Here is a 10,635-nt window from a genome sequence, read left to right as displayed (position 1 = left end):
ACTGAGCTTTTCAGGAGAGTTTATTATGCAAACTGATGTGTACTGATGATTTGTGGCCTCATCAAGGACTGCTTTTGATGACGTGTAGAATCTAATGTGGTAAATGTTTGTTGAGCAAGGTGCAAATGTGTTCTGTACTTTGTTGTCATTTTTATCTTGTTAGAGATACTTTTGTCCCTTTGTATTAAGTAGCTGTCACTTACTAAACAGTATTGGTTTTACTTAAATGTGTCCCTTTGGCTTCTTGAGCATCCTCTCCTTCATAGCAAGAGTTTTACCTATTAGAAAACCATGGCAGTGCGAAGACAGGTCATCTGCTGCTGATCTTGCTAGTGGTTATGTAGGTAAATGGCTTGCATTTCCTGAGAGCATTTTTTTGTAACAGATAATCCTGCGTTTGTCAAACTCTGAACAGGTCCTCCTAGTAGGGGGATTGTGGCTGTCCTCAGCTTGCACTTCAGACCCCTGCTCTGTTGCATATTATACACTGTAAAACTTTGCTTACGGGGAGTTGGTCTGTTTACCTTTCTTTTGACATGTTTACAAAAACCTTACCTTTAAACTTAATTATTTTAAATGCAGGTTATTCTTTCATGCAGTGCTTAGAATTCTTCATTGCAGTTAGAATTAACAGTAATTAGAATTCCCTAATTGGACCTTGGGTGTGCCCCTCTTGCCTCTGTAGAACTCAGGCCGTTGGCGCAGTTCACTCACATGTGTGTTTAGATCATTTATTGAGTCTTGCTGGATGATAGGGCAAGGTGATTGACTTGAGTACTTAGACTTAGAAGACTATCAGGTTTCTGCTTTGCAGATATCATCAAATATGGGAGATGAAATCTGCACAGAAGACATGTTAGTGTGTATTAACCAGTGCTATCAATGAGAGGAATATAGTCAGGCAGGGAAGTACATGGGTCTGAGTTCCTTTTTTAAGTTGAATTAATTTATATAAATTTTGTTGAATTTATTGGGGTTACATTGGTTAATAAAATTACAGGTTTCAAGTGTCCAGTTCTTTTTCACCCACCCTCTTAACCCCACTCCCCTCTAACAGCTGTCAGTCTGTTTTCTGAATCTGTGAGTCTGTTTCTATTTTGTTTGTTTATTTTATTCATTAGATTCTACATATAACCGAAACCATACGATATTTGTTTGAGTTCTCTTACAAGGTTTCCTTGAGATGGTCAGATTTGATCTGGGTTTGAAGGGCTGGGAGTAAGTTTTTAATAAATTAAGGGAGAAGCAATGTAAGATCAAAGGCATAGAGGTGTGAATGGTTATGTTTTATTGGAGAAAAGGTTAAATTTTCTACACCAAATATGCTTTGGGGTAAAAGTTGGAGATCCCTTGAAAAGCTCAGTTTCAGGAAAGTGAAGGTTGCATGTGCAGTAGAGTGGCAGGTGCTCTAGAGCCAGGATGCTGGGGTAGAAAGCTTGATGGCTTAGGAGTCAGGAGAGCTGAGTTCTGTCACTTTTGATTTCTTTGCACTTAGACTGCTGTTCTGTGTAAGTGAGAAGGTTAAACCAGGAAAGTCTGTAGACTCTGTTTCATTTCCACTATTGAAGCTAGGAAATGACCGCTGCTTCTTTGTATCACCTGGGGGCTGAGTGTAGGGTAGCAGGTGGAGGCCACCTGCTGTAAGAACCTCCTGGACTCATCCTTCTGTGATTGATTCGTTTCTTTGTCGTATTCAGCGCACATATGCCTAAGGGGGTTGTAAGCCTCTTGGTCATCTCCTTCTAGAAATTTTGTATGTTAGTCGATTAAATTACCTAATTGGGATCAGAAGGAACAGAGCTTGGTTTACCGGAAAGTGTAGAGAAACAGCTGTGATTTGGGGGAAACTTGGAGCGCCAGCTTTGGGTTGAGGACATTTGTAACCAGTGGGGTACCAGCAGGCTGACATCTGAGAGAGGGGCAGAATATTTGGAGTGTTATGTGGGTTGAAGAGGAAGAGTCCCCTAAATAAAGTCTGGCATTCGAGTCCTGAGCCGTCTCCCCAGCAGGCAGCACCGGTGGTCCTTCTGTTCTTTCTCTGTGGGCTCTGAGAGCAGGTGTGAGGGCGACTTCCCAGTGTGACCCTTCTGGGGTCTGTATTTTGTTAACAGCCACCAAGCAAGCAAGCATGCGTAGGCCGTGGGTTGACAGCTGTGGAGTGAAGATGTGGTATGGAAACTCTCACAGGGCCTGGTAACTCGCATCTTCTGTTTTGCCCACTGAATTCTGACTGATGGTAAGAGCAGTGTTTCCACCTTCAAAAATACGAAACAGACGCTCATCCTAGTTTTCCCTGCCAGCGGCTGTATTTACCAGACTCAGTTGTGATAGAAGGAAGCAACATACAAACATAGTAAAAGTAGGGTTGGGTCACTGGAGATATAAACATTTTTTTGCCGTAGTCATCACAGTGGAAAAGGGCAAGGTATTCACATATGCTGGTGCTGATGGTATTTATTTTCACCATATAAAATAACTTTGATACAGCAGGCACATCTCATTGAATTGTTATAGGAAGTTTTCCTTTAGTCTAAATGGTCTGGATTTTATCATTAAAGAATCTTTTAGAACTGTACTATTTTAAGGACTTACAAAGAATAATTGAATTGTCTGGAAATTGATAAAGGGACATTTTCTATACATCATAGCTACTGTGCACGGAACACTTTGTTGTAGGCACAGACAGTAGATGTGTAGATTCCTTAGTGTAGTCTCTAATCCTCCCCAGGTTACCAGCACGTAAGCGACCTCACCAACCTTTTACAGGGAAGAGATCGTGCTTTCCCCAGGGACACCTGTGTGTGTGAGTAGGTGTGAATTTGGACCCAGGTCTTTCAGACTTCAGAGTCTGTTTTCACTAGACCATGAAAGCTACTAAAGAAGGTAGATGCGTAAATAAGTAATGACCGCGCCCGGTGCTACACCAGCGAGCAGAAGAAATACAAATGGGAGGAGAATGATTGACTCAGCTTTGAGGTGGGCGTTTAGAGAAGGGTTCCTCAAGAAGGGTGACGCCTGAGTAGGGTTTGACGACCATTTCAGGGTTCTTTGGGGGGGTAATAATGTGAGTGTTTGAGACCTCTGCTTTTAAAGGTCAGGGTGACGGCCTCAGTTCTGCCCCTCATTCTCTTCCTCGCAGTCTCCCTTTTTACACACAAACATGATCCTGCTACTCTTACTACTTCTACCATTTTCACATTGTTGGCGTTATATGTTAATATACTGTACTGGAGCAGTACTTTCTACAGCTGTGTACACATTTCTTTAGTTAGATAATACCGTGCATAATGTGCTGCCAGTGTGTGTGTGTCCACTCCAAAAGTCTTTATTCTGAGTAGTCATTTGCTTGGATCTTGAGACTGAACATTTGAAAATATATATTTTTGAGTCCACTCTTTTTTTCCCCTTCTAAGAGTTCTGAAGACAACCCCTCTACCACACATACCAAAAACATGTCCTGAGTAATAAATTTAATATTCTGTAGATGATCCTGAGTCCATCCAGTAGGATTTCTGCCACCCTCACCCCTCACCCGCACACACATTTTCTGTCTAGACATTTACTAGAATTTTTTGCTATTTTTGATCATTTCTTTCTGTTCTATTGATTCCTTTTTTTTTTTTTGAGGGAAACAGCCTTTTATTTTCTATGAATTTCATCTTTTTCAAATCAGCATCATCTTTGTTTTTCCTGTGTGTGCTTTTTATGTCAGTGATGTTGTCACTAGCGTTGTCTATTTCTGAGTCTTCTGTGTTTTTTATTTCTGCAACAAATTCTGTTATAGAAATTTTATTTCTGTTGCAATAAATTTATCGTTATGTTCAATTTACTTGTTGAACTGTGCCAGCTCTGTTTCTGAGTTAATTTTTAAAATTGCTTAACTCATCTGCCTTTGTATTGCTTTTGTCTTCCTTATATAGTAGACCCAGTGCTTGGGGCCCGTTCGCACTCGTTCTTACTGTTCCTGGAAGAGCGGAGCCCATCCTAGCTGGGATGCTGCAAGAGGAGAATCGGGTGGGGGAAGGGCAGGGCGCCCGGGGAAGCCAGCAGCCAGCAGCCAGCAGCTTCAGCTGGGATGTGTTCTCGCAGACTTCTTTTCACTAGACAGATGGGTCCTTTGCTTTAGAAGAGTTTTCAAACCTAAATCAAGGCAATATATGCATATGTTTTGTGTTTTTTAAAAGATTTTATTCATTTTTTTAAGAGGGGAAGGAGAGAGGGAGAGAAATGTCAATGTATGGTGGCCTCTCATGTTTCCCCCGCTGGGAACTGGCCTGCAACCCAGGCATGGGCCCTGACTAGGAATCAAACTGCGATCGTCTGGTTCCAAGGCCCGCGCTCAATCTACTGAGCTACACCAGCCAGGGCTGTATGCATATGTTTTGAAAAGATAAAGTATTTTTAGTCTTATAATAAACATTTTCTCTGTTCTCATGTCCTCTACCTTCCCCACCTTCTCGCTCTCTCTCTTCTTGAATGAACCCTCTACTCTCCTCTTCTGAGGACATCCCTTTACCTAGTAGAGATCTTGTTTCCTTGACCCTGGTGTCTTTCTCTTTGTTTTTCTCTTCTCTGCTTGCTCTCTTGCTCCAGTGGGGTACATGCTCTAGAGGTTTCTCAAGAGTGTACCCAGCTCTCCTTGTGGCTGCGGCATGACAGCAGCTGGAGTCCCAGCACGACAGGTGTTCAGAAAGTTTCTTCCCCCTTTTGACCAAGCATTAGTTGGAAGGAGTGCTGCGGAAACTGTGACTCAGGAGGCGTTGTGCTTCCAGAAAAACCTCGAGGACAAGGGTTGCAGGTCACAGTAGGAGCTGCTGGATCGGGCTTCAAAGGAGGGGGTAGACAGATTGAACCAGTTACAGGTCCTCCAGAATATGGAGACAGCAAAGCCATTTTAGATGACAAGGATTCTTTCTTATTTAGAGATGCAGCCGTTCTTGGCACGTTTGTAGACGGAAGTAAATCACTGTTGAAATGGCGTCCCTTGAAGCTGCCTGTTCCCTGGAAGTTCTGAAGTCTTGCATCATCTGAATAATGTCTGTGTTTCTTTTGTAATAAACTAATGATATCTGAACTAAAAAATGTGTACTAATCAAGTGTGAATGTGTAGTAGTTTGAGTATATAGTCCATCCAAATGAAAGACTTTAATAGTTTTGAAGTTACTGTTTTACCTCCTTTCGAGTGTTGCTATTGAGAATACTGGTGCGGTTCTGATTCTGAAAGACAGTTGAACTAGAATCTCCAAAAATATTAATATCATGAGCGACAAAAAATTAAAAAGTCTGGGGAAACAGTTCTCGATATGTTTTAAAATTATTTTTTTAATTTTTGATTTATGTATTTTAGAGAAAGGGAAAGGGAGGGAGAGGAACATCGATGTTAGAGAGAAACTTTGACTGGTTGCCTCTCATTGGCGTCCCAGCCAGGATGAACCGCAGTCCAAGCGTGTGCCCCAGCCCGGAATCAAACCAGGGACCTTTTAGTCTGCGAAGATGCCCAACCAACTTAGCCACACCAGCTGGTGCTGTTCTAGATACTTAACATCAGTCTTGTTTCTTTCTGAAAACGCTAGACCTTGTTTTTGGTTTTTTGGTTGGTTTGGGTTTTTTTTTAATCTCTAATGCTTTGTTATTTCATAGTAATGTACCTTGGTATGGCTATCTGTTTTCATTTATTGTATCACTACATTCTGTCAGATTATATATTGTCAATGTAAAACATGTCCAAATCTGTATAAATGTACATGAGCCAAATCGATGGTATTGCCAGGAAGCAAGATCTCACGATCTGGAGTGTAACCATTTGGCAGTTTCTTTTATACATTTGTAATTAAGGAGGGAAAATGGGGAAGATTGCAGGAAGGTGGGAGAAGGCAAGGAGGCGGTTGGGTTGCAGGATAGTTAAGACTGTGTGCTCTCTCTTTGGGGCCTGAAAAAGAGGATTAGTCTGGCACTGCAAAGGCATGTGAAGCTAGACACACAGGAGGATGAACAGAGCTGGCTGAAGGCGAAAATAAACCTTTTAATAAACAAGTTACAGGCCCGGGTCATGACTGTCCCCAAGCCCTGCCCAGTTAGGAATTTAAGATCGGATCACCCTGTGAGGTCACTGTTCATCACAGGATATGTCATTCTATTACAGAACCTTTTTTTGTCCACAAACTCATCATGAATTTCAGTTTGGGAAATTATGTATGTCTTTGATAGTTTCTTCCTTTTAAGTCTGTTTCCAGTTGGCTGAATGTTAAATCATCTGGGTTAATCTTCTCATTTCATTATTTACTCTCCTATTTGACTTTTGGTTCTACTTCCTGGGAGATTAAAAAGATGTGGAGAGGACTTTGGCTCTGGAGCCAGAAGGTCTGTTTGCCTTCTGACTGCTGCCGGATCTCCAGCTGCGTGACTTTATGTGGATTACGTATCCTTTGTGTTTTCCATCTTTAAAGTAGGCTTCATATCAGTACTTAACTCCGAGGATGTGGGGATAGATGAGTTAATGCGTCCGATGTGCTTAATTTTCTATTACACAGTAAATGTTAATTATTATTTTCCTATAGTATCATTGTTACCTCAAGTTAATACTCTATTTGAATTCTTAATTTCTATCAAAAGTTTAATTATCAAGAGCTTTTGTTTGCTTCTCTATTCTTAGTGTGTAGCTCCCTGTTCTTGTTTTACAGAGGCAGTATATCATTTTGAATTGTTGGGACCAGTGAGGAAATTTGGAAGAGCCCTTCAGCTTACCAGATGAACACCAAAACGAATAAGTAGAAACAAAAGCAACTAGATAGAAAAATATAGAAATTCTATAATTAATTATAAGGTTTTTGAGGGCTGGCAGTGCCGAAGTTCTCTGTTTCCTGCACTGTTACATCATAGTGCCTCCTTTTCTAGGAATTTGTTTTGGTGTCCATCTTCTATGTTGGAAGCAGTTAAATTTCCTCATAATTAGGTTCAAAATACATTGTGCAGAAGTATACACATCCTCAGTGTCACGTCCTCAGTGAATTACATTGGCGGGACAAGGGTCAGCTTGTCCTTGTGTTGCTGATACTGAGTGTGAACATTTGTTTAGGTGGTACCAGCCAGTTTCTCCATTTTAAAAGTACCATTTTATTCTTTGCTAGTTAAGTAGTTTTGGCTCGATTCTTTGAGTACATATATTCATTATTTTATACTTTTGCATTCTTCCTAAATGCAAAGTCCTGTAGTCTGTCACATCGTTCACCACCGGTTTTGATGTTCAGATGGCCCCTGTGCCTTTTCTGTTCTGGTCAGGATTGGAGCACTTCCTTGGTCCCACACAACAGGATACTCTCGGCTCCCCTGCATTTTCCCTGCCCAGGACCCGGGACCCGCCGCCTCTCCAAGGAGCCCTGGCTTCTTCTCACGGGGGAATGATATTTAGAAACCCAGGGTCTGGGGGCTGTGTCTGATTTTTGCTGCTGAGGTGTTAGTGTTTCTAGGCCTTTGTAGTGGATTCATCTGTGTCTGAGTGCTCACAGGTGTTTTTGTAGCTGTTTGATACATAGTTAAGTTTGTTTGTTTTTGCTTACTTAGTTTTTTTTCCCCTTAAGATTTTATTTATTCATTTTCAGAGACAGAGTAAAGTAGGGAGAAAGAGAGAAACATCATTGTGTTGTTGCCTTTCCCACCCCCCCAATTAGACAGCTGGCCTGCAAACCAGGCATGTGCCCTCACCGGGAATTGAACCAGCAAACCTTTGGTTCACAGGCCAGTGCTCAATCCATAGAGCCACACCACCTAGGGCTCGCTTACTTAATTTTAATTCTCCTAATTCTTGCTTATTTTTATTCTTTGAATTCATACATCATTAACATTGTTCAAAAGTCAAACTTTATTAAAAGGTATGCTCAGGAATACATTCTTCCACATTCTCATCACCCATAGGAAACATGTAAACCTTAGTTTGGAAGTTTATCCTTCCTTGTTCTATTTTTCTTTTTGCAGATACACACGTACACATGTATTATTTACTCTTCTTTTTGCACAATAGCTGGTGTAACATACACATTCTCCTTCATACTGCTTTTTTCATTTAATGAAGCCTAGAGACCACTCAGTGTTCGTTTATGGAGACTTTCTTTGTTTCTTTTTTTATAGCTGTGTAGACTCCGTTGTAGAGTTGAATAATGGTTTATTCACCAGATCTGTTGTATGTTTCTGAACTTGGGCTGTTTCTGAGTGCCACAGTACATTACTGTGTGTGTTTCAGTTAAACCATAAGCTTCTTAAGATTCTATGAGTAGACAGGAATCGATTGAAAGGGTTTTGGAGTTCTCTCACTTGGAGTCTCTCAAGAAGTTGTAGATGGAAGTCGGGGCTGAACTGTGTTCAGCCAGAGTGGGGAGAACTTAAACCAGTGGCAGAGTGCCCAGCCACAGTGACGGCCCTTCTCTCTGTGCCCCCTGGATCACAAGCAGCAACCAGCCCTCAGGGCCCAGGTTCCCAGTATCTGGAGGACAGGGTGTCTTTGTGCACGCTGGCTCCTGAAAGCTGTGTGTGGGCTGCCCCAGGAACAAGTGCACGGCTGCCTGTCACGTGGCCGGGGAGGAGGAAGGCAACCCTGCCATGCTGAGAGCTAAAATGAACCACAATACACCGATCAGGGCTTCCTCTGGCAGTTGTGAGCCCTCAGTGGCTCCCGGGGTTCTGATCAGACAGGGCCGCCAGCACAGTGGGGGTCTAGGTGGGAAACAGATTCCTCCAGGGCTTCCCACTCTGCCATCTTCTTAGAACCCCTAGCCTGCGTGCACATTGTGTTTGGTGTTGCTGGGGTCATTCCTTCAGGGTGAGGTCCTAGGAACGGGATTGCTGAGATACATACATTCGTAATCTAGTTCGATATTGCCAGATTCCTTTCTGTGGAGTTGTACACTTTTGCATTCCCACTAACAGTGAATAAAAAGTACCTGCTTCCCCACACAGCCTCTCCAGTGGTGCACCGTCACACTTTTGAGTGTTCGCCGTCTGGGATGACTGATGAAATCTTAACGTAGAAATAGAAGTAAAGCCTAAAGAGAGAAAACAGTATACAAAGAACCACCTGAATTTTTAGTTTTTTAGAATGCTGTTAATACAGTGTGAAAAACTGTTCAGAATCATTTCTCTTACTTAGGACGTTGTGTACCTGAACTAGGTACCCGTGCCAAAAGCTTCCCCTGATTTGTATAAAGTTCTCTCTCAGAATCACTCCAGCCTGACTCACTGGGTTGTGGTGAGTCCCACATCCCAGCGAGGAGGCAAGTGTCTGGAGGAGCCCCAGTGGACTGCTGGAGAGAGCCGCGGGCTTGCAGGCCGCTGGCGGGGCTGACTTCTTTCACTGCCCTTCTTACGAGCTGTTGTCTCCAAGGCCCTTCCCACCTCTGCACATCAGCTCCAAGATCTCCATGAGCTCCTTCTGCAGGGAGTTCTGCTCTCTCATGAGTCTGGCTCACACATGAGCTGGGATGGGATGTTGCAGGCTCTTTCTTACCCACATGTGACTTTTTCGCTTCAGCCCTTTATAGCTGACCAGCGTCCTCTCTTCCTCATTTTTAGTCACACTTCTAAGAAAAACCATTGGCTCAGACCACCTCTCTGCCACTTCTGCTGGTTGTTCCTAGGTAAACTGTAAAGGTCTTGGATCAGGGGTTCAGCACCTAGGGGTGTCCGGGAGGGAGGGAGCAGGAGAGAGAGCAGCAGGGAAACCGCAAGGAAGCAGGGGTGGGACAGGACAGTTCATGACGCAGTCTCTCCTTCAGTACGCCAGTTTGTTTTGAATAGAGCACTTTAGGCAAGTAGTAGTGTGGGTTGAATATTGCAGGAAACTAGCTAATGTGCAGGTGTCGGGATTGAGAGAAATCTGCCCTGTTGAGTGCTACTATTTCGTCAGCATTGCGACTTTAGTAGCATGGCGTGGCAGCAAGGCCACTGTGCTAGAAGTCGGCAGTCTGAGATCCTAGACCTGATTTTGCCATTCTGAAAGGCTTTCCTTTCTTCATCAGATACATTTTTAAAAGGTCAGTGGGGCAGAATGGTTTCTAAGGCGCCATCTAGGTGCCAAACCTGTGGCACAAACTACGCTGTGCTGCGCCGGGAGGTAACTTCCACACGCAGTCAGAACACAGAGCCGTTACAACAAAATCGTACGTGCAGGTTAACGTGAAAAAATTAGAAACGAGAAAGAGTGGACCCATTCATTAGAAATAGGTAGGGGAGTTTCGTAGTGAACCAAATTCTCATTTGAACTTGTTTTATTAGAAATGGGATGATCTTTATAGACTGATTTAAATGGGATGTTACAGTCAGAAACTCTTCCCTAACTTTAAGTTGTAACTTAAAGTTGTAACTCTATGTAAGTAGTGTGTTATAATAAGTGTAATACTGAACTTTGAAAAGCTCTCTCTCTTCCGTGCTTTTTAAAAAAGTCATAGTTGCATATTTAGAATAGTTAACATGGCTTTCTTTTTCTTTTTAGGGTTCAAGTGCCCTGTATGCTCAAAATTTGTACCCTCAGATGAAATGGATTTACATCTTGTGATGTGTTTAACAAAGCCAAGAATAACCTATAATGGTAAGTCCTGTGCTTTAAAATGACGTTTTATATTAGAATTACCTTAGATGTTATGAATT

The 10,635-nt window shown here is 42.5% G+C and overlaps 1 pseudogene; it reads left to right on the top strand.

The window, feature by feature from the left end:
• Window positions 1–3,704: 3,704 nt before the first annotated feature.
• LOC128626782 (10 kDa heat shock protein, mitochondrial-like) lies at window positions 3,705–9,647 on the top strand (annotated as a pseudogene).
• The last annotated feature ends 988 nt before the right edge of the window (window positions 9,648–10,635 follow it).

Source organism: Artibeus jamaicensis, unplaced genomic scaffold, assembly GCF_021234435.1.
Source record: "Artibeus jamaicensis isolate MK-2021 breed Jamaican fruit bat unplaced genomic scaffold, CSHL_Jam_final contig_1016, whole genome shotgun sequence".
Classification (NCBI taxonomy): domain Eukaryota; kingdom Metazoa; phylum Chordata; class Mammalia; order Chiroptera; family Phyllostomidae; genus Artibeus; species Artibeus jamaicensis.
This window is presented reverse-complemented; position numbering and strand designations above follow the sequence as displayed.